Source organism: Tympanuchus pallidicinctus, unplaced genomic scaffold, assembly GCF_026119805.1.
Source record: "Tympanuchus pallidicinctus isolate F22 unplaced genomic scaffold, pur_lepc_1.0 scaffold15, whole genome shotgun sequence".
Taxonomy (NCBI): Eukaryota; Metazoa; Chordata; class Aves; order Galliformes; family Phasianidae; genus Tympanuchus; species Tympanuchus pallidicinctus.
Genome location: NW_026294669.1, coordinates 3,293,113 through 3,320,172, shown reverse-complemented (window position 1 = coordinate 3,320,172; position 27,060 = coordinate 3,293,113). Strand labels below are relative to the sequence as shown.

The window sequence follows — 27,060 nt, the reverse complement described above, 5'->3', positions numbered from 1 at the left end:
TTAGTATATAGCTTGTACTTTTGTTAATTCTTTCACCAGGAGATCTCAAAGCAGTCAACTAAACCACACCAAATCTTTGTCAAGTATGTCACTATATCAAGTGTATGTTCTGGATGAATGTAGTAATGAGAAGTCCAAGCTTTGCACTGATTCTTGCAGTATTTTAATACCAGCAAAAAATAGGCTCCTGAAATCTTGACTCCTACTTCTACCCACTAAATTATGGATCCCTTTACTCCCAGTTCTGAATTTCAAGTAGTCTTTGAAAAAAATTTCATTCAGGAGTCTTCAAATATGTATAGCAATAATTATATCAATATTATTAATATGCACTACTAAAAGACACATATCTACATTTCCAAAGCTTTGATGTGCTTACAAAACTGAACTTTTAAACGCAAGCATATTTTTAAATCACACATGTGTTACAGAAATCTATTAAGACTGAGTCTAGCAAAGACCTGCGTATGCTTAGAGCAATGATTCATGCGCTCCTGCAGCTTGTCTCCTGGGAGCATCGTAGCTATCTGTTGGAATATACCAATTCATGATCTCAGAGATTGACTCCAAAACCAATTTTTCTGTGTGTGCATGTTTCCTCTGCTTTGTTAATTGTTTTTAGTTTGTTTTGATCTTCGTTTTTCTTGTGAAAATTATTGTTAGGGAGCTATGATTGTGAGCTATACAATCCTAGAATGGTTTAGGTTGGAAAAGACCTTAAAGATCATCTACTTCCAACCATGATTCCGTGGGTATGGTTGCCATGTGTATTACCATGTGGTCTGCCATGTGGATTACCACCTGGAGAAGCTGTGAACTGCATTAATTGCTAGTAGACCGATACCAGCAAGGCTTTCAATTCTACATGTAGCTATATATATAGCATTTTACTTTTCTTAAAAGTTACATAGATCTCCCTCCCTACTGCTGTGCAGCAATGTGATGGCTAGTCATTCACTACATGGATTTCTTAGTTCCTGAAGTATTTCCATATCTCAAACTTGCTACATACTTAAAACCGGAACACCATTACTTATTCTTTTTTATTCGTGTATTTTAAGACTCTTACTTAGCTAGTTTAAACATAGTAAAATTGTGACCTTTATCTGATATTATTAGCTTGTATTTTGAAAGTTGTGCTTGTATTTTGAGTTTGCTTATAAGGAAAATCAAGATTTACTGATCTGACTGTAATTGTGAATATGTCCCATGTTTTGATGATTTTATTTTTGTTGGGAATTGCAGTATAGAAGAAGGTGCATGCTCAAGAGTTGTTATTTGACTGGGTAGCTGAAGACAGCAAGTCACTGACAGAGCAGCAGGAATTATCAGAAGATGAGGATCTGCCACCCTGTTTCTTTTGTGCTAACCACCAACAGCTGGAGACCAGGCCGAAGAGAGAGAAGAGAAGCACGTCTCAAGGAAGCATGTGCTTAAGCATGAAGATGAACAAAGCTTCCAGGGGAAAGGTACAGTTTTTTGTTGCCTTTAGTTGAATTTCTACTATTAATACAATAGATTAAAAAAAAAAATCCCAATGCAAGACAAGTAGTTTTTACGTTATAGGCAGTTTTTTACTAAAGACTTGAACAGTGCAGCTAAGGAGTAACCTAGACAGGAGAGGATGTAAGGGGGGGGGGGGATAAGAAATGTGGGGAAGATAAATGATTGTTCATTGGTTTTCAGACTTTATACAATGGCTTCAGACTCGAGATTCATTGGTTTCATGCTCTTTTCATCAAAAGTGCAAGGTGGGATACCACTGTAGAGTAACAAGTCCTGTTGTCATTAATGGCTCAAAATGGTGACAGGACAGCGCCTATGCCTAGATAGCTAATATGGGTTCATATGTGGTTGGAAACTATTTGGTCTCCTACAGAAGATGAGTTTCCTGCTGCCATCTTTATTTCACCCATTCTTGCATCTGCTGAAACATCTGGTGGTGGCTGATGTTGGAGACATGACAGTAGACGTGCTAGAGAACCAATCTGGCTCAGGATGAGAGTTCTTGTGCTTCCCTGTGCTGCAGAGCGTTGGGGGATCTGGAAGTCTTTCATGCTCTGACCTTTAGCAAGTTGAAATGCTCAGAGCAGGGTTGTCATTGGGTAAATGGCATTTTCTGCTTAAAACTTCAGGAGCATGTTTTTATTTTGTGTATTTCTAACTACTGATTAAAAGTTGGCTCTTTCGTAAATGTGTACCTTAGGCCATCAAATTTAATATAAAAACCTACCTTTTTTTCCACATTGGCATGCTTTTGTAGAATGTAGCCACATGAGAAAAATTTTTGCTACAATTATTTACTAGGACATACTAATTAATTTTCTTCCAAATGAGGTACTTTGTTTTAGAAGTGGCACCTTCTGCAGAAGATAGCAACTTCACAGAGGAAAAAAAAAAAAAAAAAAGCACACCAAAAAACAGCCACACACACAAGTTGGAAGGGCTTAGAATAAATTATTGCATGTCATTCTGTGGGAAAATCTTCCAGTACGAATGCTCGAATGCTGTGTTGCTCGCAACGCTAGTGCCAGATCCACTCAGCTCTGCTTTGCACTTCTGTCACCCTTATCACTCATGAGACGATACTCTTCTACTGTAAGTGCTACCCCCAGTGGCATGTATTCATTTATAGGACTTGCATACTTATGCTGAAGTCAGACACCCAAGAGGCACAGGAGGAATTGACAGTATAGGCAGATGCTTTCAGCAAAGAAACCGGCATGTTAAAAGAGCTTTAGCGTGGTTATTGTTTTGCCAGGCAAACCCATGTACTTGTCATCAAGGTGTTAGGGAGTATTTCAGCCTCATTGTACAAGCTGAATACAAGATCTGTAATCAAGAGTTACATCATTTGGTGAGACAAGACCTGGAGGAATACAGCAAAGGGAAATGTGTATAATTAGAACAGTTCAGTTGCAATGGAAAGGGGCTTTGATAGTGTTAGAAATGTAGCTGAAACACATCATACCCACTGAACTGTCATCAGGTGTTAGATCGTAGATGTCAATGGGCTGGAGAGACCTCCATCCAGTGAAGGAGTATGGGGTTCTCTCTTTGACCCTTCCCAAAGCTCAGAAAACCATCTACAAGTAACCCTCTGCCAAGCCACGAGGCCTCCTCACTGTTTGTGGACAGACACCAAACTGGAGATTAAAAAAAGAGTCACTAAATAAAAACTTAATTTGAAAAAGGCAGTTTGTTTTGACAGTTGGTCAAAGAATGCTGAGAAATAAGAGCACAGGCAGTATCCCCCCTTCAAACTTCCCATAAAGGAAGAGCTTGATGTGGAGGCTGAGTCAGAAGTCAGGGAGAGGAAAGAGGCTCATAACCATGATGACAGGGAACCCGCTGCAGTTCATCGTGCATTAGGGACAATGTGCTTCCCATGGTGCTTTCCGCACTACCACTGTTGCCAAAATCCTTCCTAGAAATTTCCCTTAAAAAAAAAAAATGAAATCTCTTGACACCCAATCTGAGTATGTAACATCCAGCCTGCTTTATTTATATTTTTCACAAAATATTTATCACTACTGCCATAGCAATAACTAACCTAAAAAAAGAGATGAGGTTTCAATGCAATTTGACCTTCTCTAGACCCTGTCCAGAGCCATCTCTATTCTTACATGTGTATTATTGGCAAATGCTTTAAATTTTTGAGTTTGTAGAGGAAAATGTTCGACATCTCAAGGATTTTCAAGCCATGGAAGACTGCTTTCCACCCAGCACTAAATAGGTTGCCAGACAATACACCAGTTTTTAGGTGTTATGTTTTATCTATCCCTAGAACTTACTGTGCCGTGCGTTAATAACATTGCTCCTCATTGCCTTGTCACTGTTGTCTCTATTGTAAGTCAAAGCTGTCATCTGTGGCAGAATTTAAGTGGGCAGTTTCTGAAGGAGAAAAGGAGCTGGGTGCTTCCATGGGGCTGATGATCCCCCAGGGTGATACTGGCAACCAGCAGCTCTGGCATCCATGTTTTGGTCAAGGCTATGAATGGATCCCTAACTCCAGCAGAGCTCCCCAGGTGAGCAATTTGGAAAACAACTGATTTTATAATCATGTATAAATCATGCTTAGACATCTTTTAGCTGAGGCTGCTGGCTGAGCGCTGCTGGGTGCCGTGGAACGTGAGCAGTGCTATGAATATCAGGAATGCTAATAATGGGGTCCCATTTCTAACTCGGGAACAAGAGGTTCGTTGCGTGCACATAACTTCCATGGGCAAGCATTCCTCTTGTCTTGCTGCATGTGGGGTGTGGTTCTGCGTGAATAACCCCGGCTTTTTGAAAGAGGCCTGGAAGACAGTCAAATAATTGTTTCTTTGCCAATAACTGTAGCATGGGGAGATGCCGGGCTCAGGCTTTAATCCTGAAAATGACTCCAATGCAGTGAAGGAATCAAATATAGAGTGCAATTTGAGATGGAGGTCTTCGTTGTTTTTTCTTTTTTTTATTTTTCATTTATTTCTTTATTTTTAATTCTAAATAAATGGTTTAACTTATCTATCAGAATCTATGGAAATATTGGACAATTCATTGCAATGCTTGCTGTTAAGCAATTACTTGTCTCCAAGGTGTTTAATATGGAGCATTAAAGCCCACAGCATAGGTCGGGGAAAAGTATCAGAAGACTGCCTATACAAGCATCTGCATGTTTGATTTTTTTTGCTCCAGATTCCTGTCTTCAGATACCTAAGAGGGCCACAGTTGTCATAAGCATGTCTTAAGTGGTTACTTCAGAATTGTCCTGGGATGGTATCGAGCCAATCCAACAGCTTTCTTGTATGAAATATGCACAGCGGAAGAGGGAGAGAGGGAAGAGGAATGTGTGGCATTCCTCTGAGCCTTTCTGCTACAATTGTCCTGGTGGTACTGTTTCAGTGGGTGTAATGAAGAACAGCCTGTGGCTATGCTAAAGCACATGAAGCTCCTTTTCTGCCCCTGATATGGCACACGACTGCAGCCTGGCTGGTGAGGCTTGCAGCTACCAGCACCTCGTGGTGCGCTCTTCTTCTGTAACCAACGCAAATTTGACGTGTTTGGGAATCTGCCCTTATATTTTAAAACTCCATGCAAATGTGGTAATAATAACTACACTGACATTTGCTTTTGCTTCTGTATAGTATGTCTTTAATATGATTACTACCCTTAACATTTAAGGGAAATTTGACAGTTATGTAATCCCTTCAACGTTTAAGTACAACAGGAATCTATTATTAAGTGCAGTGGCTGGAAATGGAGCACTTTTTTCATTCACACTATAAACAGTTATGTTGGATTAGTAATCCCGCTTGTCAGAGTTGTTCACTGTTTGATATTAATCAGTAGGTTTATGAAAGGTGCAATAGAAGGCAGAAACGAATGGTAAAGATGATGTAAACCTTGGTTCCATAAAACCAGTCTCTATCTAATACTTAGGTTTACAACGTCTGTTTCAGTGACCATTAGACTAAGGGGAAAGGAAGTACTGTGTTATGTAATGGCACCCCTGAATATCTTTTGTTAAACATATATTTAGTTTTTCACACTGTATGCCATAGCAGACTGATGAAAGCCAAGACTTTTGAGAACATTCTTAGATTGTTTTGCAAAGAGTATGTTTTTCAGACTGTTGCATAGATAGGCTGTGATACAACCTGGCAAAATGCTGATCAAATATTACATGACAAAATGAATAACATTTCCTTTTGTTGCTTATCCACAATTAAAATCATGTGCATATCACTTCACCTGAATATTTCTACCTAATTTGTGGGTTTGTTATCTTCAAGCTACGTAATTAATTTCTGTGTCTTGCAAACTGTGTAGCAGTGTAGGACTGTTTCAATTTTTTTTTTTTAACACTTCAGAATCCCTTCCTACATGTTCATGCAGCATGCACAGAAGAGCCAAGTCCTTTGGTTGCAAATGTCATCTTGTGAGATCTTTAGATGATCAAAGTGAAAATGACACCAATGTAGCACAAGATGCCTTGAAACAGTGAATATTAAATTATCATGATTGGTTAATGAACATGCATGATTAATGAAACAAAACATAGGCATATAATAAAGGCTTTTCTTGTAACTGTCAGTCATTCTTCTTGTTCAAATGCTTCCAGATACATCCCCTACACACCTAACTTAATCGCTGACACATATCTGTATGCGTATAATAATATATGATAGTGAAATCAAATTGTAGTGTATGACCTCTCCATCAAAAGTGAAATTAAACTTTAATAACATGCTTCTCTGCCTAGGCCTGTTTTGAGGTGAGGTTTTCCTCCTTTTTAAAAATCCTGCTCTTTACAGTTCTGTTTTGTGTCTAATGCAATCTTCAGTGAACAGCACTAATCTTTGTCAAGCTATGTGTATCTTTCACCGATCACTTGTAATGCAACATGGCATTAGTTTCTTTTTTTAATTCTCATGTCTAAATTTAGAGTTTACTTGGGGAAGGATCAAAGGTGTCAAAAATCTTCATCACTGCCTCGTTATCAATCACTGCGGTATTTTTGGAGAAGTCATTTGATGTGCATCGTCGGACCTCCTACCTAGCATCACAGAAGGCTATGCATCAATAAAATTAACTTTTGTCACTCAAACCAAATTGGGCTGAGGCAATCCTGCCAATGTATAACGCAAGGAGAGTGGCTGATCCCAGAAGCATTCAAACTCTCTTTGGAATGGCAGAATAATTTAATTAATCAGCTTCTGGGTAATTTCCCAGAGCTGTCCATATGTCTCAGACAAAACTCAATGAGAAGAAAATAGATCACACCTACTACATCCAATAAAAGGAGAAGGCTGTGATCAAACCAGATATATAAAGTGGTAGTTATGGGTAGATTAGACTGCTTGCACTATCCTAGAACATCTCCCTTCATGTGGGCAAGCTGAGAGAGCTGGTGCTGTTCAACCTGGAGAAGACCCTGGAGAAACCTCATAGCGGCCTTTCAGTATCTAAAGGGGGACTATGAAAAGGGGACTCTCTAGAAGAGTCTTTTTTCAGAGGAGAGGGCAAAGCGAAATGGTTTCAAACTAAAAGGGAAGATCTGGATTGTGTATAGGAAAGGTTTTTGGAGTAAGGGTGGTGAGGCACTGGCACAGGTTGCCCAGAGAGGTGGTGGATGCCTCATTCATGGAGACGTTCAAGGTCAGACTGGGCAGGGTTTGGAGCACCCTGATTGAGCTGTAAGTGTCCCTGTTTGTTGCAGAGGACTCAGACTAGATAACAACGGTCCCTTCCGACTCAGATGATTCTGTGACACAGAACAGTGCTCAGCTGCTCCTCACCTGTTAAGCCTGGAGGAGGGAGCTGTGATTTAGCGTGCTGTGGCTTTGTACTAGGTTCCCTGTTGATCTGGAGGAAGTTGCTCCAGCTCTTCCCAGTGTACTGCATACCTCTCATCTTCTGCCAGCTCTGTTCCACAGAGCAGGTCCTTGCGGTGGGATCACCACCCTCATTGCAACATCTGGAGATCTGCTCCACTGCATGGAGTGCCTGGGGCTCACATCCCAGGGCATCGAGGTGCTGAACAGACGAAAAGAACCTTCTCATAGCCTGCCTACAATCTGTGTTATTTTTTTTGCTTGAGGTTGTGTTAGCGAGAGTCAGGAGATTTGAACATATCAAGAAACTAAAGACAAAACAGACTTTTCGGAGGCCCTTTAGCAAAAAAAGCATTTCTGCTAAGTTTTAGCAACCCTGAAGCGCTTTTCTTAGTTTCAGAATGGAAGTGATGGATTTGTTCTTCAGTATCTCCTTATTTTTTATAACTCTCAGCTCATTCAGTTGCCACTCTTCTTCTTCCTCTTCTACACTTGTTTCAAGTGCTCAATTCCATACTGTTTTTATATATGATATAATCTGCTCAGGACAGCTACTTGGTTGTGTACTTGACAGTCTTTCTTCTGCCCATGGAACCACCAATAGCCCAAGGACATAGCCCACATCCATGTTTAGTGAAAGATTTTATTATTTTCTGAATACTTCATGAAGGATGGTAGGGTTTTTGTGAGCTTTGAGAAGGGAATTTTGTTCATTTCTTGGAACTCAAGCAGTTCCGTAGCTGCATTTTGCCACAAGAGTTATCCAGTTGTTTTTTTTTTTTCTTCTTTCCTCGCTGGTGAATATAATACTACAAAGTCCTCAAAGCACTGAAGAAACTACTGAGCTTTTTATCCTCTCAAGAAAAGGTAGCAATTTATGGAGAGACTGCAGAAAGGCAGGATTAGGGGATTTTAGAAAATATAAACGTATTCCTTTTTGAATTGCATAGGCCTTTCTGAAGATATCAGTCCCAAGGAAAATGTGTGACTGTGGAATAAATGGATGCAAAGTTAAAATTGGAGTTTGGACAAAATCGCTACTTGAGCACTCTAATGTGCGTGGGGATGGATGCTGTCAAATCTCTGGCTTTCTTAGATGACTGTTTCGGTATTGTCTGTGATACAAATATTTAGACTTTGATCTACTCGCAAAGCCATCGAGGTTTTGAAAATTTTCATAGTATTTCCCCATTTCCTGAGCCAAGGAATGGATTGTTTTCCAAAGCCTAAGTCAGCTTGTTTCATCTCAGAGAAAATAATGTTATTTCAGTCTACCTGGTGAGACCGCTGGAATATGTGCATTTCTATGTGAGTACACATCAAAGGCTCAGTTTTCTGCAAACATTTCTTAAAGAAAAAGAAATCTAAAAACGACAGAAGATCTTCATGTAATACATGAATTGTCTTTTGTTATAATATTACACAAATTTCAATTAACAAGAAAGACCGGCCGCACATTTTAATTCAAATGAAATGTTATTGAATTTTATCAATTTAATGGTATAGGACATGAAAGGAAATGGTCTTAAAAATATCAGCGGAACACTAACTGGCAATAATGTTAATTGGCTTCTCTGTGCTCCCATACTACTGTGGATGCTTGGATAAGTCAGTTGGAAAGAAAAAGATAAACATGTATGACTGTGCTGGGTGAGAAATTGTTTCAAGAGACCGAACTATTTCATGGCAAGAACTGAGCCAAAATATTAAGAATTACAGCATTTTATAAACCAGTCATCATCCTTTCAGTGTTTGAGACAATCAAACTTTAGCTTGACACCAAAAAAAAAAATTGTTATGTTTTCAACTTTTTGGAGTTTTGAGATGCCTTGTTAAATTAAGTGCAAGAAGAAAAATGGATACATCCAACAATTTTTTAAACCTTGAAAACAAACTTTCAAAGAATCCTGGCAGAATCAGCCATTCTCCTATTAAAAAGAAAAGTGTAATGGCAATTAAAAGATCCTTTTGGTTTTTATCTTCTCAATCCCAATACTTTACCATAAAAAATATATCCCATATATTAATTATTATTCATTCCAAATATAAATGCTATTTCAGTTGAGGCTGTCTTTATATACTTCTCAGTAGGAATTCAGCAGGTAGTGGTATTTTTGTTTTTAGGGAATAACATGATTCAGGTCATCTTCTTTCTATTCATTATCAGCCTTTGATGTGCCATCGTCCTGGCATAGTTCATTATTGTATAATACTGGGCTGTGCTTTACTCCTACTTCAACCTCAAGCCAAACTCCTAAGTTGAATTAGTTGTCTCATCTTAAAACATATTTTACTGTTGAAAGTAAATAAACTGTGAAAACCCTAACCCAGGAGGCAGTAATTATCAATGTGAGAGAAACCTATCGAAGCATGTTCAACAGAAAGGGCAAAGCCAACCAGTTCTTTGGAAGAGTCACTCCTTTAAAACACAAGATCAGTAGTTATTCACGTTTGTGTACTATACTTCTTCAATTTTTTTCTTTGTAACTGATTCTCCATTGCTTCTCAGAAAGACAACAGTAAGATTGCCTAATTTCTGTTTCTTAAGAATATTGATAGGTATCAGTTTAGGGCATATTTATTCAAAGGTTGGAAAGTACACCAAACTATTGTCTATTGTAGAGTTTATTTTAGAATCGAACTAAACATGAAGAAACAATAATCCCGGTGTAATGTAGGAATCTAATTAAGACTAATGAGGCACCATTAAATTTAATGTATGATGCATTTTATATGCCTTACCATTAGAGCTGCAGCAAGCTGTTCATCAGAGCATCGAATTTTGGTGAATCAACCCCTCTAGGCATTGTTAAGCAATCTGGGATCAGGCCTTCTTCTACCCATTAGATTGTGTCAGACTTGCAGAGATCTGAATGGAAATGGCAACTGAGGAGATGGGGAGAACAAGAACTTCTGACTGTCTTTGAGGTTTTTCAGAGTGTTGATAAACCAGGAAGGTAAATGCATGGCTGCATGCAACACATTTGAAGAGGTATAAGGCTAAGAGAAAAGCAAGAGTGTAATGTGTGCCTGACTGTTTTATAGGTACATCTAGGAATGGGGATGCAGAATGGCTGAGATTTATGTGATGCAACATATCAAGGAGAAGTCACAGTGATCTTACTAGTGATGGATGTCTTTGAGGTGAACTGTATCAGAGTTTGCACTAATGGTCAGGGAATTATGCATGGCACCATGAAGTTAAAGATAAGTATGAGTGAAGAGAGAGTTAAAGAGTTCTCTGAATACAACCCCAAAAACTTCAACTCAATTATTTTCAGACAGGGAAAGGTGTGAATGGAGCTAATGGAACAAGTGTGGCAGCAAACACAAGGGATGGAGGAATATGAAGGGAGAGGAAGTGCTCGGCTGAAGGAGGCTGATGTCAGTTACAGCAGGGACTGTGTGAAATGCTGCACACCATCCTCATCAAGTAGCCACAGCTTTTGTAAGAGCTTAAGCCTCACAGCCAGAAGCAAGCATCCAAATCCTCCTGGCTACAAAGGAGAAACTGGAGAGATTTAGGAGAATGTGATTGTTATAAAGTAAAACAGAGAAGAAATAAAGATCACCCTCTCAATCATGGGCCAAAGCAGTACCAAAGGGGAGAACATGAAGAAGGTGCTGAGGAGTGATAGTCATGGAGAGCTTGTGGAGCCCAATTCAGAAGATCACAGCTTACACTGGCATGGTGAAGGATGCACATGAGCTGCATAGGCTGTGTCGTGGCTGTGTGAGCTTGTAGGCTCTTGGTCAGCTGGTGGCTGCCAACTGCTGTCAGATGGAGCCAAGCGTGAGGAGGAGATGAGGTAAGGAGCAGTTGGTGGGTGTGGGGAGCAGGGGATAGAGAGAGCCAGTGTCAAAGTGCACTTCAGCCTTGCTGCTCCAGATGCTGAGTTTTAGCTTACTACATCCTGAAAATTCATTCCAGTTTATATTATTGTATGTGTTAGTGATAGCTTGAGTGGTTGAGACTTTGAAGTATTTCATCTACACATGAAATTGGAATTTTTTTTTTCCTGTGGAACATAGCCATGGAAACCAGTAGTCTGTGCTGGAAAATAGATGACTGGAAATGTTCCTCGGTGACTAACTTGCTACAAGATGTTATTATAAGTGCATACGAAGTTATGCTTTTAACAACAAACAAATGCTGTGTCCTAGTTTTGCATTAGAGATTGCTTCCTTGGCAGCAGAGCTGGTCCGAGGTAGGAGTTGGGATGGCTGGAAGTGGTGCTGCTAGGAGAGCAAAGGTATTCACTGAGCACATTTGAGCTGGGGGTGGGACATCAGAGAGAACTGTAGAGCTCAGCAGGGTGCAAAAAGGCAAAGAAGACGGGAAGGAACAGGGTGGGAGGCAACATGTTCACATGTGCTCGGGTACTGACCCAGCTCCCTTCTGTCAGGTGGGGGGTGGACAGGACTTCAATGCAAGCCTGACGCTGAGAGTTTTTACAGTCCCCTGGTGTGTGTGTAACACACTCAGACCACCCGCTTACCCCAACCCACGCTGTGGGAGAGGCAGAGAGAAAGCACATGTGAGGGGCTTGTTTTTCTATCCTGTAAGTCTGCTCTTTCTTTTCCTGAGGGCATAAGCATGTGCCTACCTGTGTAAGTTGAATGCTGTTGGTGCTTGCTTTCTGTTTGGTCCTGAGCAGCAGGTAGATGGAGGGTGCATGTAAACCATGAGCTGTACAGGTTTCTGGAAACAGCCAACTCGTGTGACTCTTCCATTCCTTCTCCCTTCGTGCTCTCATCCGTTCATAGAAAAATCAAAATGCAGGAGCGAGTTTTGATTTACTGTTAGTCCATGAATTTATTTCTGTGTTGCTGCCCCTTCACTGACAGCCTCATCCAATGCTTCAGCTGGATAAATGTTTTGTTAATGACCAGTCCTCCTTTTTGAGGTAAAAACATGCCCACATTTTGTAGCACGTGTACTGGATTTGTTTTGGGTTTTTTTGTTTTCATCTTACCGTTAGGATTTTGTTTTTTCCTTGAACTCTCTCCTCAGTGTTTACCATCTGGGTATATGGATTCCACCATATACCATGGTGCTCCCAGTGTGGGTTCCTTCAGCCAATGCTGTGAGCATTGGTCCCGTGGGTATCACTTGTCTGCTGGGCTTTGTGACACCCACACTTGCTGCAGACGAAGCAAGCAGGGTAAGACATTTGGAAGCCTCCTAAAATCCTGCTACTCAGTGTTTAGCCAAATTCAAGGGAAAGTGCAACAGAATAAGGTATGCCTACCTGCCTGTCCTGGTTGCGTGAGTGCTGTTTGGATGTAGGTCAAATTCCTTGAAGGTGGTAAACACCCTTTCTCTCTTGGATTCCGGCAGAAAATGGCTTTTCTTTCAAAAATAGAGCACTGCCCTCCTTTTCAGCCAGCGTCCTTCTGCTCTCCCTCTAAAACAACTGGTGCTGCCACAGCTTGGGATGCCTGTCTGATACGAAAGCACACACTGGAGTGGCTGATAGAAAACCACCCAGATGAGCCTCAGATAGCATTCATAAATTGTACATGGATCTGCTGGATGTCAGAAAGTGTTACTCACTGCGAGCAGGTTGACCAAACTTCTTTCCCCACTGACAAACAATCATGATGGTTTTTACATAAATAATCTCTGAATGAAGCAAATAGGTGGTTTGTGCCCCAAAGCGTTGAGGGGTTCTCTCTGCAAGGCTGTGCTCAGCTTCAGCATGCAGCAAGCAGGCAGAGCCAAGGGCTGGTTTTAATCTGCTCCCTTAACCCTCTGTCTCCATAGGGACCCTCTCTTTGAAAAATTAAATCATGGGTGACGATCTGGGAGAGCCTGATACTTCCCAACTACTCAATAGGTAAATTGCCCTGTTAGGATTGCAATCTGTGCTCCTGTCCTCATTCTTCATATCTCACTTTAAAAAAAAAAAAAAGAAAAATATCTTCCAGGGACTTTGAGTTAAGCAAAGCCACTTTAGAGTCTTTTTCTAATGTCATTCTGAAGTTAAAAAATAATTTGACTTCAAGGGAGATACGGCCCAATTTTTTAAAAACTTAATAGGATTAGTCATGGGAACTATATTTAGCAAAAGTTCAACTTTATCCATGTATTTTAATGTGGGAAAAGTGTGTCCTTTTCCCTCTGCTAATGTTTGATGTATTCCAGCCCTCCTGCGAGTGTGTTTGAGTATCTTAGGGGCTCTGGAGTGGAGGAGAACTTCCTCTCGGATTCTCTCTGTTTTCTTTCGTGAAAATGACATTCCTAAGCTGTTTCACTTTCTGACAGGAAATGGAGCCTTGCCAAAAATGATTAAAGTCCAAGAAAGCATAACAGTTCCAAAGCTGCAGCAGTTCTTTAGGAGTCCCGAGTTTGACATTGTGTCAAACAAATGTGAAATATTGTTTAATAAATTTGAATAATACAGGGAAAGGGAAAAATGGTTCTTGGCTTATAATGCTGGTGCTCTTTATTAAGTCTGTAAAGGACTGCCTAGCTCTAATAAATTGAAATATATACATAAATATACTTGTGCATGGATAACAGTTTAATATTGTAGTATATATTGAACCGCACACGCGCACCCCCCCACGTGCAGACATTGATTTATACACATGTAAGTCCGTATATATTGATATGTACGTGTAGACCTGATCACAAGTTTGTCTATATTTATACACGGAATTACCTTTTGCAGGCAACCCATGTGCTGCGTCATTTAAGCAATATCTTAAGTATTATTTATAAGGTGTGGCATGAAATTATGGCTTTAAAAAATAATCTTGTGCTAGATAAAACTTGCTAATGCTTTCTTGATGGGTTTTGATTCTTTGTTTGCCCAATGGCTGCAATCTGCAGCCTCTGCTGGTGCCGGCTCACAGCTAATTGAGTAACTCCAGCATTATGAGAGGGGCCGTGCATGGCTCACTGAAAGCAGTGAGAATTAGATGGCATCCCATAGCCTGCTTCTGCCACCTTTGCATGTGTAGGAACTCCTCCTGCCAGAAGGCCTACCAGTTTCTGCAGTCTGACAGTTCTCAGTATTGGTTTATTAGCACAGTAGCTCTGCTGGAACAAGTCAGATATTTCTGTGCTGTCAGCTCTAGGTGTTAAAAAGTTCTGTCAGGCTCCCGTAGTCCTAAGGTTACTTTTCGGTTAGGAACCCACAAAATAGCTCCTACCCCCTCTGCATTAATAAGTTGGCCTAGTTTCCTTTGGCTTTTGATCCTGCTGGGTTCACTGAAATCACATTTTCAAGTTGTTCTCTGACCACAAGGCTGGGAATTTCCTTTTCTTTTTCTTTTTTTCCCCCCCTTTTTCTTTATTTTAAGGCAAAAGCTGAATTACATCATCACCAGATTCTGGGACTTTCAAAATGCCTCCAATGACTCAAGAATCAGTAAAATCAGGGCAGTTGGCAACTTCACTAGAAAACGTGAAGAGTTGCTTTGTTGGTTCCTGCAAGGAAACCTCCACATTTTTCCCTTCTGTCAGATACATTGCTTCTCCAGCAAAATATATCAAATATTCAGGAACTTATAAGAGAATAAAAATGTTCCCATGTCACTGTCTCGAAGACGAAACATTCTTTAAGTGAGATGCATTTCAAAGCGAAGCTATGGGAAAGGTTGCAATTTTTCACTGCTTGTACGGGACTGTGGTGCTATTTGTTTGAAAGGAGTCATTTTTTTTATCAGTTTTCTAAACAGCATTGGAGATTTTTGCTTTAGCCAAGTGGAGCTGGGTTGGTACATACGTCATTCAACCGGGACAGCAATTCGTGGCTACTTCTCAGCCAAGCTAAATTGATCAGACCAGTCAGTCAATGTCATTGAGCACTATTTGTCACTTCATAAGCAGCCACAATCTGCTGCTCTGTAAATGCAGAAGGACCGTCGAATAAATCACATCAAGCAGTGGGAGTAGATTGTATCCCTTCATCCATAATTGGTGAGCTCTTCTCTTGTCACTTTTGCTCGTTCCCCGCAATGCCAGCGCCGATTGACACTGACAAAGGAAGAGCAGCTGCTGTCAGAGGCGCTGGGTCTGTCTGCTGCTCCGCTTAGTAGTTATCTATCATCATTTTGTATTAACATCCCCCCAAAAACAGGCTTAGAACTTCTCTGTCTGGTCTGTTGATGACATATGGAGGGTCTCTGCTAGGCGATGGGAGGAAGAGGATTGCTGCGATAGGAGTGCTGGTTGCAGCCACTTACTGAAGCCGTCAGGGAAAGGAGTCTCTGCTGCTGTGTGGGCTGCTGCTAATTTTGCAGGGGAAAAAAACACGAGGGGAGCATGACGGTTTGTTGTAAACAGCCCTTCCAGAGATGCACGAATCTTTGTTCTCTGCTGGTGCTGGGTTGCTTTATGAACTATGCTTTCGTGAAGTGATTGCACGCTTATACAGTTACCAAAATAATTAGGGAAGAGGAATGTATTGAAGAGTATTAGTGACTGTTGAGCATGCACACACGCACCAAATGAACAGTAAACAGGTACAGCGTTTGGCAAAAAAAGCACCCAGGTTTACTAAGCAGACAGATGAACTTTCCTTGTTGTGAGGGTTTGCCAGGCTACAAACTTTTTTCTTGGAGAAATGCTCCTTACCTCCTCCCAGGAATATGTGAGCTTGATCAGCACGCTCGGCCCCAGCGTGGCAGCAGAATACCCATATCAAAACAGAAAGCTCACAGAGCAAAATACCCTGTTTGCTTGTAAAATGAGCGTGGCTGAATGTGCGATTGCTGGCATGGCTGAATGTGCCATTGCTGAGAGTACAACCCTGGGATATTGGGGCACCAGCAAAACGGTCTGGATCCTTTATTTTTTGGAGGTGAAAAAGTCTTGAGTCTCTGTTTGCATATGTGTAAGAAAGCCACTCATGCAGGGAAGTAGTGAAACACTTGTTTTTCAAGGTGCTCAGCATAAATGCCAAGTTCCTGACAGGAGTCGGTGCTGGACCCAAGGGCAAGCAGCAATGTCATATGCTTCCTGCAGTTTTTAGTCTGGGTTGCAAAATCTGAGCGAGGATGTCTCTTGACCCATGTACACAGTTGATGAGCAATTTTCCTTTCTGTGCAGAAGAAATTGTCCTGAAAGCATGCCAGAGACCTTAGTAATAGGTAAGCAGTACCAACGATTTTATCTATAAAAGGCTTAAATCTGTTAATATTCATATAAATTCCACCATAAGAACAACCAATGTTCAAAAGAAAATTCAAAGCGACTGATCATAAAAGTATTTCTCACTATATATAAGACTTTGACTTGTTTTTGAGTCAAAGTAATAGAAATGTTATGCTTAAAAACAAACCATAAGACAAATGAACGTACTACATATTGCTGAACAGCATCCAGAGGAGGCAGCTTACATAGGAGTGCATTCACTGTCAACATCTGATACTGAAAAGGTCAATAGTTAATTAAATAATCCATCACCTTAGGATAGAGAGCAGTCCTCACTTCTGACAATCAATGACAGAAATATTAAAAGGTCAGAAAATGAGTTACTATATATTGTGTTTTCTTATTGTGCATTATAAAGATGTGGCTGGTGGTGGGAGGCGTGAAGATAGGTAGGAAGAAATATTAGCTGTTATCCAAATATTTTCTGAAATGCTCTTTTACCAGGCTTCTTTATGTGTTGGCTACTGGAACGATGGGCCTCAGAGATGTAATAAACTTCCATGTCCACTTAGAAAAACAATTTAGGAATAAACCACTTAATTTATCAGACACTTTGTTTAATAACCAGGGCACTTTTAGGAGCATCTTTCTCTTGTTTCCGTTGAGGTCATACTGGAATAAACAGAGTGCTTTGACACTCAGGTATGGTTTGGATAGGAAGTGTTATGTTGGAAACACAAGGCTGGAAAACCTTGTCCCAGAAACAGGGATCTTGAGTCCCATTTTCTGGACCCAATAATGAAGCCTCCACAACTGCTGTACCTGCCCTTGTGCATAGGCTGCTCCTTGCTTTGCACGTCTTGCACCTGGATCTGGGGTTATCCTTATGGATTACTACACTAGTCAAAATGTGGTGATGATTTTTCCTTGCGTTTTTCTAAATGAGTTGTAGTTTTCTTCTAGATTTCTGAATGGAAAATGTGCTTTATGTATGGGTGAAAGCAGGTTCCCACGACCAGCACGCATTGGTGATGCTTTCCTACTTACTCATCTTCCATAGGTGTGCCACAGCATATACTTTCCCCCTTCCTCATTGCTGTACAGCGTGGAACAAATATGTATTTATTGCTCTGCGTTGCTGCTTGCCCTTTTTTTCTCTAGTCCATTCCTGGTACATAGCTATACCCTGCCTCAGTGTATGAAAGTCACCACGCTCAATTCTGGCAAGTGTTATATGATTATTTTATCTCTCACTATAAAGCGTTTCGAAAGACTTTGTGTGAGAGGCAATATAAAAATAAATTGAATTGAACTATGGCTTCACCTTCCCACTTTTTAGTGCAGAAACCTTTAGAGCAAAAACTGCAATATAACGACAAAGGAGGAGATTAAGACTGTGTTAAGACCGTGTCAGGAAAGAGGTGATGCTGTATGACAGGTTCGACTCTTTGTGAGCAGTTTGGTTTTGCAAAGGGCTGTGTATTAATTAGATTTCAGGCATGTTCAAACTGGGAAAAAGCCTGTTTGTATTTTTTAGTGGGAAGGTTATTTTAAGCCATGAGAAAGGTATTAGATACTATCTACCATGGTGTATTTGTATAAACAAAGGTCTACCTGATGATTGTGCAAACATCTGTTCTGCTCTTACCCAACATTGCACGGTTCATTAAAACTTACCCCACTGGCCTCTGAAAGGCCAATTCTGGAAGCACGTCGTCTTACTTACAGGATCCACAATTGAAATAATTTGTCTTCTAAAAGAAAATAATCTTAGCTTAGGGTAATAATGTTTTGGGTTTTGTTTTTTTTTTTTTTTCCTGCTTAAATATGATTTTATGTTTTACAATGCAGGCTCAATAAATTACATTAATAAATGACTCCTAGTTCACAAGAAGTGCTGTATTTTGACAATATCAGCCAACCTTTCCATTTGTTTAAGCAGGAAAAGTGGGGAGCCAAAATAAAGCTGTTACAGAAGAAATCTCAAGAATGTTTATGAAACTCTGCTCTAGCTACATTTATTAGGAGTTGAAGCATAGTCTTAATCTGTCATGCAGAATTCCAGGGCAGTGAGTAATTTCTGGAGCTTCTCTAAATGCCAGGAGTTAATATTTTTTTTTCTGTAGCAATTTGTTTGTAAACATGGAGTGAATTGCATAGGTTGCAATGTGATATAAAGGTATCAAGGATTTGTCATCTTCTGCTAGCAGCTGTTGGGCTTATTTTATAGCATCTCATGGGGTTTTTCAGATAAATGCACTGCTGATGGCAAGTGAAGGCACCCTGAGGTTCTCTGATGGTGGGCACACACCAGGTTGAGCTGCAGTAAGCTGTTTGTTGGGGATTTAATCGCTGCACTCTCACCAAGGTGTTACCTGGAGAGTACCCACATCAAGCAGGGAGATGGGATTCAATATCCCCTCTGACAGAGGTGCTTTGAGCATCGCTTTTTTGATGTAGAGTGCAAGGCTAGCTTCTTAGGGGTGACTTTTAAGAGAACAGCTCTGATGAATTTTGCTTGCCGAACTCCCTGGTGTTGCCAGAACATGGGATATTTGTTCTTCTCCTTCTGTTCTTATGGCATACTGTCTATCATGGTGGTGTCTGCTCTCTTATGTTCTGGTCTGAGGTTGTGTCTATATAAATCCAGCATGACAGGGATGGACCTGCAGCTCAGCTGTTGCTGAGGAACTCATATCTGCTGTGTCTGCTTTGGAGTTAGTCTTGGACTGAGATTGGCATGATCCCATGGACTGGCTCCCTGTTACTGGTGGGACTGGCCACATTCTGTGGACTCTTCAAAATTAGGTGTACTTAGCATGTTTGCTGAAGATTCGTTCCATAATTACATGTTGTCATTCACTGGAGTCAGTAGAGCAGTGCACATCTCCATAAGCATAACCATCACTTGTCTCAATCCCTGAGCTCAGCTGACCACTTCAGTGCTCCCAGAGGCCAAGTCAATTGTTGGAGATTGTGTTTGAGGCATGCACTGACTTGGGAGAGACGTAAGCCTGCCTCCATGGGACTCTCTATCCTTTCAAAGGGTTTTTTTTTTTTTTTATGGCTTTGGTTAATGTGGCAGTGACTGTTTGTCTTCAGTAGTACGTCAGTTCTCATGGTCTCCTGCTCACCGGATCGATTACACCATGTCAGACAAACAGAGCAAAAGTCATCTACGGGGAAAACCCACTCGTTTCTCACTGCATTCCCAACCACCTCAGAACCTCTGCCAGCACATGTTAACTCTGATAACATTTCAAGATACAGCTTTAATGAAATGAAGGTCTTGCTTGCAAGGCCATGTTGTCTGAAGTTCTTCCATTGCTCATTTAAATCCAATATAATTAGTACAACTACAGACTTTGTTGTTATACTTGCTGAAGTATAATGGCTGCTATTATAGCAGCTTGCAAGAGCAAAGATATATGATATTGAACGATATGTCAAGGAAAAATAAACATGTTTCATTTCTTCATTAGATAATGTTTATTTATAGCACAATATATATCTACCTCCACTGTACCATTAAAGTTTTGACTGCTTTTTAACTATAAAATTTGATATTGTTGTGGCAGCTGCACTACTCAAATGATTGCTATAGTACAGCTGTTATCAAAGAGTAAGATTTATAGCTACACTACATGGTGTAAAGATATGTGCATATTTACTTTGTGTTTTACTACTTGTGTCCTATATTTTAATGACACAAGGTGAGATGAAATAGTGAAATAATAAACTCCTTTGGAGCTGCAAAAATGAATGGTCCGATTTGTTTAAAGTTTGATGTTTAATTTTCTATTGTGCTAGCAATACAAGCCTTTTCTTCTCTGCTGTTTTGCTTTGCTTTGGCATAGTTTACACATTAGTGGTGATCTTAGTTCTTTATTCTGTTTTTACTTTTCAGAGAAGTCTTTTGAACTGAAGGGAAAACGGCATTCTTGATTAAACATATCAAGCAATGCTATATTCTAGGTGAAAACTGATGTTTTGGCCTTTGGCTCGATTGTTAGGCTGCATGGGCAATCTTCTAGAAAGAATATTGAAAGAGTGAGTGTAAAGGGCACTTAGATCCACTTTTACGTGGCTAATGTTCTACATGGTCAGATTGGAACAGCCGCATGGAGTATGAAAACAAGTTCAGAAGATCTCAGCAAAGTCCAGTTTGCTCACTGGGTGGATCCTGATCACCTGTAGAAAACTCATGTGTAGCAAGTGCACTGCCAAGACCCAAAGTGAGCCTGTAAGACTGGTCTTTGTAGGATGAAGGGTTTATGAGCATAAAGTATTTGTAGGGAGTTGCTTCTGGTTGCATTTTCAGTTTTGTCAGTGAGCAATGTCTTTTTGTCTGTCCTCCCTAGTTTTCCACTAATTAACATTAATTCAGCAAGAATTGTCTGATCAAATAGGCATAGAAACAGAACTAGGTTATTTGGTGAAGGCTAAGGAATATCAGCAGAAATATGTGGTACAGATCAAGTGCAATATATAGTCTTGTGGATAAGAGGTGAATTTTAATCTCAAGTGTTCTCTGAAACTCCAAAATAATTTTTAAAAAAGAAAAAACAAAAAAAAACAAAAAAAAACAAGAAAAGAAACAACCACCAAAAGGAGAAATTAAACTAAAGAGGAATGATATACTTTAAATTCTTAATTAATTGCTGCCATGTGCTTTTGTGGTCCATGCTGAGTATGGTTGTGTGCATGGTAAATTCAACCGTGCTGCATTTAGTTGTGGGTGGGTGAAAAAGAGGTTTCAGTTGCTCCTTATAATAATCTGGTAAAATGTATTCATTGATGGCTGCGTCAATCACACGTTTTGTTTCCTACCAAACTGTTGTGTGTCAAACCTGTTCTACCTATTTATTTTTGTTGCATCTCTTGTTTTGTTTGAAATAATAAACTGTTAACTACAGCAACCTGCTAACGTTGAGCATGCTCCTGTCTTCTATTTCAGCTATTCAGATCAACTATGGCTATACCACATCCATGTCTATCCATCGTACTTTCCAAATATTTTGATAAAATCAAAGAGAGCCATTGAGATAAAGTTTAAAGGGAAGAGCTTTCTGGTGAATAACTCAAAATTAACAGGCTCTTCCTGCTGTGCAAGGCAGTGACAAGCTGAAGATGGAGCTTGCACATCGTAGGAGCAGAACGTAAGGATTCCGCCAGGTTTTAATGCATACCGGCTATTTTGACTTGGTAAGATGAGCAACTCATCATGTTATGGTACATTTTTGTTCTGTTAGCTCAGTACACCATTTTCTGTCCCTACGTACTCACACGCTTTGAATGCTATGTAATAACGTTGTGAAAACAGGCCTTCTCATGAGGTCTTCCTTCCTTCCTGGATTTTCTCATGTCACAATCCAAGAATAGCCTTTTGTCTTGATATTTCAGTTTGTTGTTGTTGTTTGTTGTTGTTTTTTTTTTTTAATGCACAGAACAAAAGGTTATGACAAAAAAAGGGAAAAAAAAAAAAAAAGAATTTCATGTCTTGTTAAAGATTTGGCTCAAGGTTTTGGTTGTAGTCTGAGAAAAGCTTCAGACTTCCTATTATTTCACCTATTCATCCCTACTGTGAACTTATTTTGCCTTAGGGTGGTAGCCTATAGAATTTACTTAGGCATTACTTCTTATCAAAACTTTGACCAACAGCTTTGTGATCACTGGAGTCCCTAAACACAGGGGAATATACAGGCCCAGTTAATATGCAAATCACTGCTAATTAGACAAACAAGCAACCAGTAAAGCAGATCTGGCAAGTGACTTGACATTAGGTAAAGTACATGTGATAATTAATAAACTGGAAATTTGGATGGCCATCAGAATGGAAAACATATTAGTTTAGCCATGCTTGATCAATAGCTACTGTCTTTGTGCATTTATGTTGAACAGCATCCATTCACATACCTCTGATTCTAGCAGAAAGAAAAGTGCTGAATTACATATGCCCTGCTGATTTCAGTGGTAGGGACCATCTCCATAGCTATGGAGATCGATACTTCAGAAGAGTTTACCAAATGGTAATTTTCAGTGGTGTCACTGCCTTTTTTTGCTGCTTTTTTTTTTTTCCTTTCCCTTCCTTTTGCCAGAGATCAGATTTTGCAATTACAAAGTAACCACATCCTAATCCTGCTAATCAGAAACATTTTTTCTACTTTTTTTTTTTTAGTTGTTGTGTTTGTATTACTTTAATTTGCTTTGTTGTAACTCTTTATCTATTTATCAAAGATAAATGCCTAATAATATTCACCTCTCTTTTGGAGGGGAACTTTTCCAGGGTCCAGACATTAACTGTAACTCTAATATTATAATAGTACAGAAATATTCTTAGAGTACATTATGTGTGTGACTTTTTGAGGTTCAGGAAACAGAAATGAAAACCAGTAGTTCTGCTATAAATACTTCTGCATCATCTGTTGAGCCCATTTCCCCCATTTAAAAATAAATAAATAAATGAGAAAGAGCAGTAAGAAAGATAGAAAATAAGTAGCAGAAAAACACGCTGAAATAACACACCCACTAAAATAATGAAGCCATAAACACAAGGAAAATGTGTGTTAAGGCTACAAAAATACTTTACCTCAGTTCCCTCGGGGCCAGTCTTTACAAGACACATGGCCCTTTTCATTTTATGAGACGAGCCCAAGACGCTAAGCTGTGTTTGCAAGGCTGGGCAATACTTTAAGAAAATATTGTAAGACTTTGCTATGCCTAGTCTATCCCAAGACCCTGAGCCTATATTAAAAAGACCTTTTTAAGCAAATACTGGAGCGTATGCTTGACATGAAGTATATCTGTCACCCAGCTGATTATGCATGCTGGTCTGTTAGCTGATGTTATAGAGCTGATCCCTTAATATGGAACCATCCCAGAGCAGTCCTTTTTAAGAAATATTGAGTACTATGATTGTATGATTGTCCTGCTTTTCTTGAGATTGAACAAAACTGTATCTCAAATGGCTGCAATATGTTTATCTTTTCTTGGGTGTTATGTGGCCGTTCTGTGCTCTGCAAATACATTACTATACTCCAACAGATCTCCATCTTTCCCTGTAACATCTCTTTACTTCTTTATTTTATGCTAAGGAATAAAAATAAACTCATCTCTCACTCCCCCAAACTTGTGAGGTGATGCAGAAACATTTATAGAAGTAACACTGATTCTGGTTTGTGTCTGTTGAGGATAGGGTGATACATGATTAATGGCTGGACAAAGATAGCTCTGTCTTAATAATATTTATGCTATTGTCTTCAAGGTCTTAGGAGTACTTTCCAGTGCCAGATAAGTTAGTATTTCCTGTGACTGAAGTCAATGAAACTATCTGTGTGAGCAAGTACTGCTGATTATGAGTAGCAACTGTATATTTTAGTGGTTAGAGCCATATTTTGACCAGGAGTAGTCCAACATCTCAGATTTTCAGCATGATGCCTTTGATTTCCAATCTTGTGGCCAGGTTTTTCACTCAGCTGAGCACCCAAAGGCACTCAGTGTGCTGCACACCCAGCTTTGTGCTGAAAAGGGAATGGGGGTCCTTGGGAAATCCAACCCTCCACAGGCTTCCAGTGGCCGTGCAAGTGGTAAGGATGGTTTGCAGCATGTGGAAGAAGCACGCATTTCTGTCTTTCAGGATGGTGAAGGAGTGACTGTGTATGTGGGTGGCATTAAAAACAAAATTTGGTGTGTTTTTAGGCTGTGTCTTCTTCCTCATATACCACATTAGATAGGATTTTAGCACTTATCTGATGAAGCAAATCTCACCATCTCTTTGAACAAAATACTCCTTGAAACCATACAATGCCAGAATTGTGTCTGAAACCATGCAGAGGGGGGTGGACGTGGCTTTGAAGGTGGTACAGCACTGATTTCACAAGACCTCAGTCTCTCCTCTGATGTGACAGATAGTATGTGTTGTACAACCGCGTTGTGGTCCCCTGGTCCCACTTCCTTCTCCCCACTGAAAATGTTATCCCTTTTTGTGACCTAATGGCACGATTGTACCTTTTTGACTAATTCCCACTATGGCAGTGGCTCTGCAAAAACGTTGCCTTTTGTTTTGCCTTTTTAATCACTTTCTAATGATAATGCAGCAAAGTCATTACTGTGTTGAATTGAAATAATTTTCCTTCATTATATTATGATCATGTAAAAAGAGGAGAAAAGCTTTCAGATTGTGGACTCTTACATTAGCAACAATATTGAATGCGTACTATAACAAAAAAACATTTATAACCTCTTAAACTTACTTTTACTATATCTGATCTGGCATTTGCTGCCTATATGCTGGTGTCCATATGTGTGTGTTTTTAGATCAGTGTGCACATATCATATGGAAAGAGGAAGTGGGCTGACCAACAAAATCCATCAGAAATAAATATGATACAGTACCAGTCTGTTTCAATGCTTTTCTCAGCGTCCAGAAGCCCTCTTCTTTCCATCATGGTTTCTAAGCCAGCTGAATTTTTCCAGAGCTCCATTCCCATCCTGAAAACAGACGAAAGAGGTGTGTAGAAGTACCCAGAAATATATCTTATAAAATCTGGTTTGAGAAATACTGATTTTTGCTTTCGGATTAATCAGCTTTCTCTAAACTTTTTTTTGTTGTTGTTGTTCTGTTTTTGCATTCTTCTCTAAGGAAAGTGGGGCAGCAGGAGATCCACGCTAGAAATAGGCAAGTGTCCTTTTCAGAGCATAAGGAGGATTCTTTTTGAGGGCAGCAGTTAAGGTGATCCATTACTTGACACTGTAAAACGTTCTCAAAGAGCCATGTATCCAGCTTGTAAACTTCATCAAGTTGTTCTTTGATATTGAAGGGGGAAAGGACTCACTGCCCCCTCCATGCTGTAGAGTTTCTGCCACAGATGTTAGAAATGCAACTTCTCCTGCAGCAAAACCTAATGAAAATCCCGAGTCTCTTCTAGAGGGGAATAAAAATAATAAAAGAATAAGCCTCTCATCAAATAAATAGTTTTCTCTAACACATAGGTATTTATTGGCTTTTCTTTTAGGTTTGGTGTTTCTTCTAATTGATGTGACCCCTCAAAGTAATTTGAGGAAAGAGGAAAAAAAAAAAAACCAAAAGAAACATTTATCTCAGCTTAATCCACTTCTCAGTGGTCTGTAGCTTTCTTAACAGGCATCTGAAGATCATTTGGAGTCTTGATAATATTCAGTAGGTGCTGGAAGTACGAATCCATTAACAATATCTGTTCCAGTACAAATAAATTATTTCTGGTCATACAAAACTCCTAGAATTTTCCTGAATGACAGACAAAAATCATAGCTACTCTCTTTACTTTTTTTTTTTTTTTTTTTTTTTTTTTTTTTTTTTTTTTTTAAAGAATGAATTATTTTTCTGCAAAAATTAACTCTTATAATTAAGCCCTTTTTTTTTTAATATCTCATTCTCTTATTTCAAGTATATTGGTTTAGTTGGATGTAATTTAAAATAGACTGGCTTTGTTTTGCTGGAATGTTTGCATGTTCTCAGTCATATGAAGTGCTGAGAATGAAGCAGGGATGGCTTAATACATAGCATACATAGCAGGATACACCTTGACAGAGGTATTAATTCACTGCAGGTTTACTCCACATGGAATCTCTGTATTTTTATCACATGTACAGTTGGTTGTAATGCCACACTAGGTATCATGTACAACATCAAAGAGCTAAGTAAGTATAAAGGTATGCTGTATTTCTTCAGTTCATGTCAACAAAATCCCTTTCAACCTTGGATACCTCCTGCTTAAAAATCTTTAGCTATTGCTGCATTTTTGTTTGCAGCATTTCTGTCCAAAAATAATATTTGTAACAGGAAAATGGAATGATGGAATGCTTAGGCTGTCTTTTTTTTTTTTTTTTTTTCAATTTTTGTTATAGTTTTAGAGTATTTAACTCTTAGCTGTCCTTGGAAAGCAGGTAGAAGTCTCCCAAATAAGTAATGTTTTAGAGCATAGCATCAGCTTTCCACTCAGCTACCTTATTATCATTTTTCTCTTAAATCAGCCTTCTTCCCCCACTAACCATGACATTTTCACCATATGAAAGAATATCCGACAGCGTATTTGCTGAAGACTTTGGAGACGGTGATCCAGCTCCCCCCCCCCCAAAATAAGACAAAGGGAACAATTGTCCAACCTTTACTCCTGTTGATGGCTAGGTACTTGTCATTAGCTGGCAAAACATTTTAGGGAACTGGAAAAGATTTTGTTTGACAAAACAGTTTAAAATACTGGTCACAATTGAAACCAGCTGCTACAGATACTCGCTTTTGCAGTAGTGTAATTATTATAATCTTTAAACTTTCTGTAGTGCTGCTACTACGAAGGCAAATGACTTGCATGCGTTTATTTTCATACAGTGTGTCTGAAATGTGCCTATCTCTAAGGTGGACAGATGCCAATCAGTGCACAAGGTATTGTATAACATAGCTCGGGGCTTGAAAATGTCGTAGGATCCATGGTACCCTTGAAGAGCAAACAAGGCCTCAGCTTCTGATGTGTCACTCAACAGATATGATGTATATGACACATACGTTGCTTTATACCACTATATAATTTAGTGTGCTTATGCAAAGAAGTGCATGTGGGATCGATGGCATATGGTATATTAAGAAAGAGTAACACCAGATTT

At 39.6% G+C, this 27,060-nt stretch overlaps 1 long non-coding RNA gene across 1 annotated transcript in view; it reads left to right on the top strand.

The window, feature by feature from the left end:
• The window catches only part of LOC128077227 (uncharacterized), a 70,292-nt gene extending 48,674 nt beyond the window's left edge, over positions 1–21,618 (top strand). The window contains exons 9-10 of the long non-coding RNA XR_008204891.1: positions 1,246–1,469; positions 21,380–21,618. This is a non-coding gene — a long non-coding RNA (uncharacterized LOC128077227). The remainder of the gene's footprint in view (positions 1–1,245; positions 1,470–21,379) is intronic.
• Positions 21,619–27,060: the final 5,442 nt, after the last annotated feature.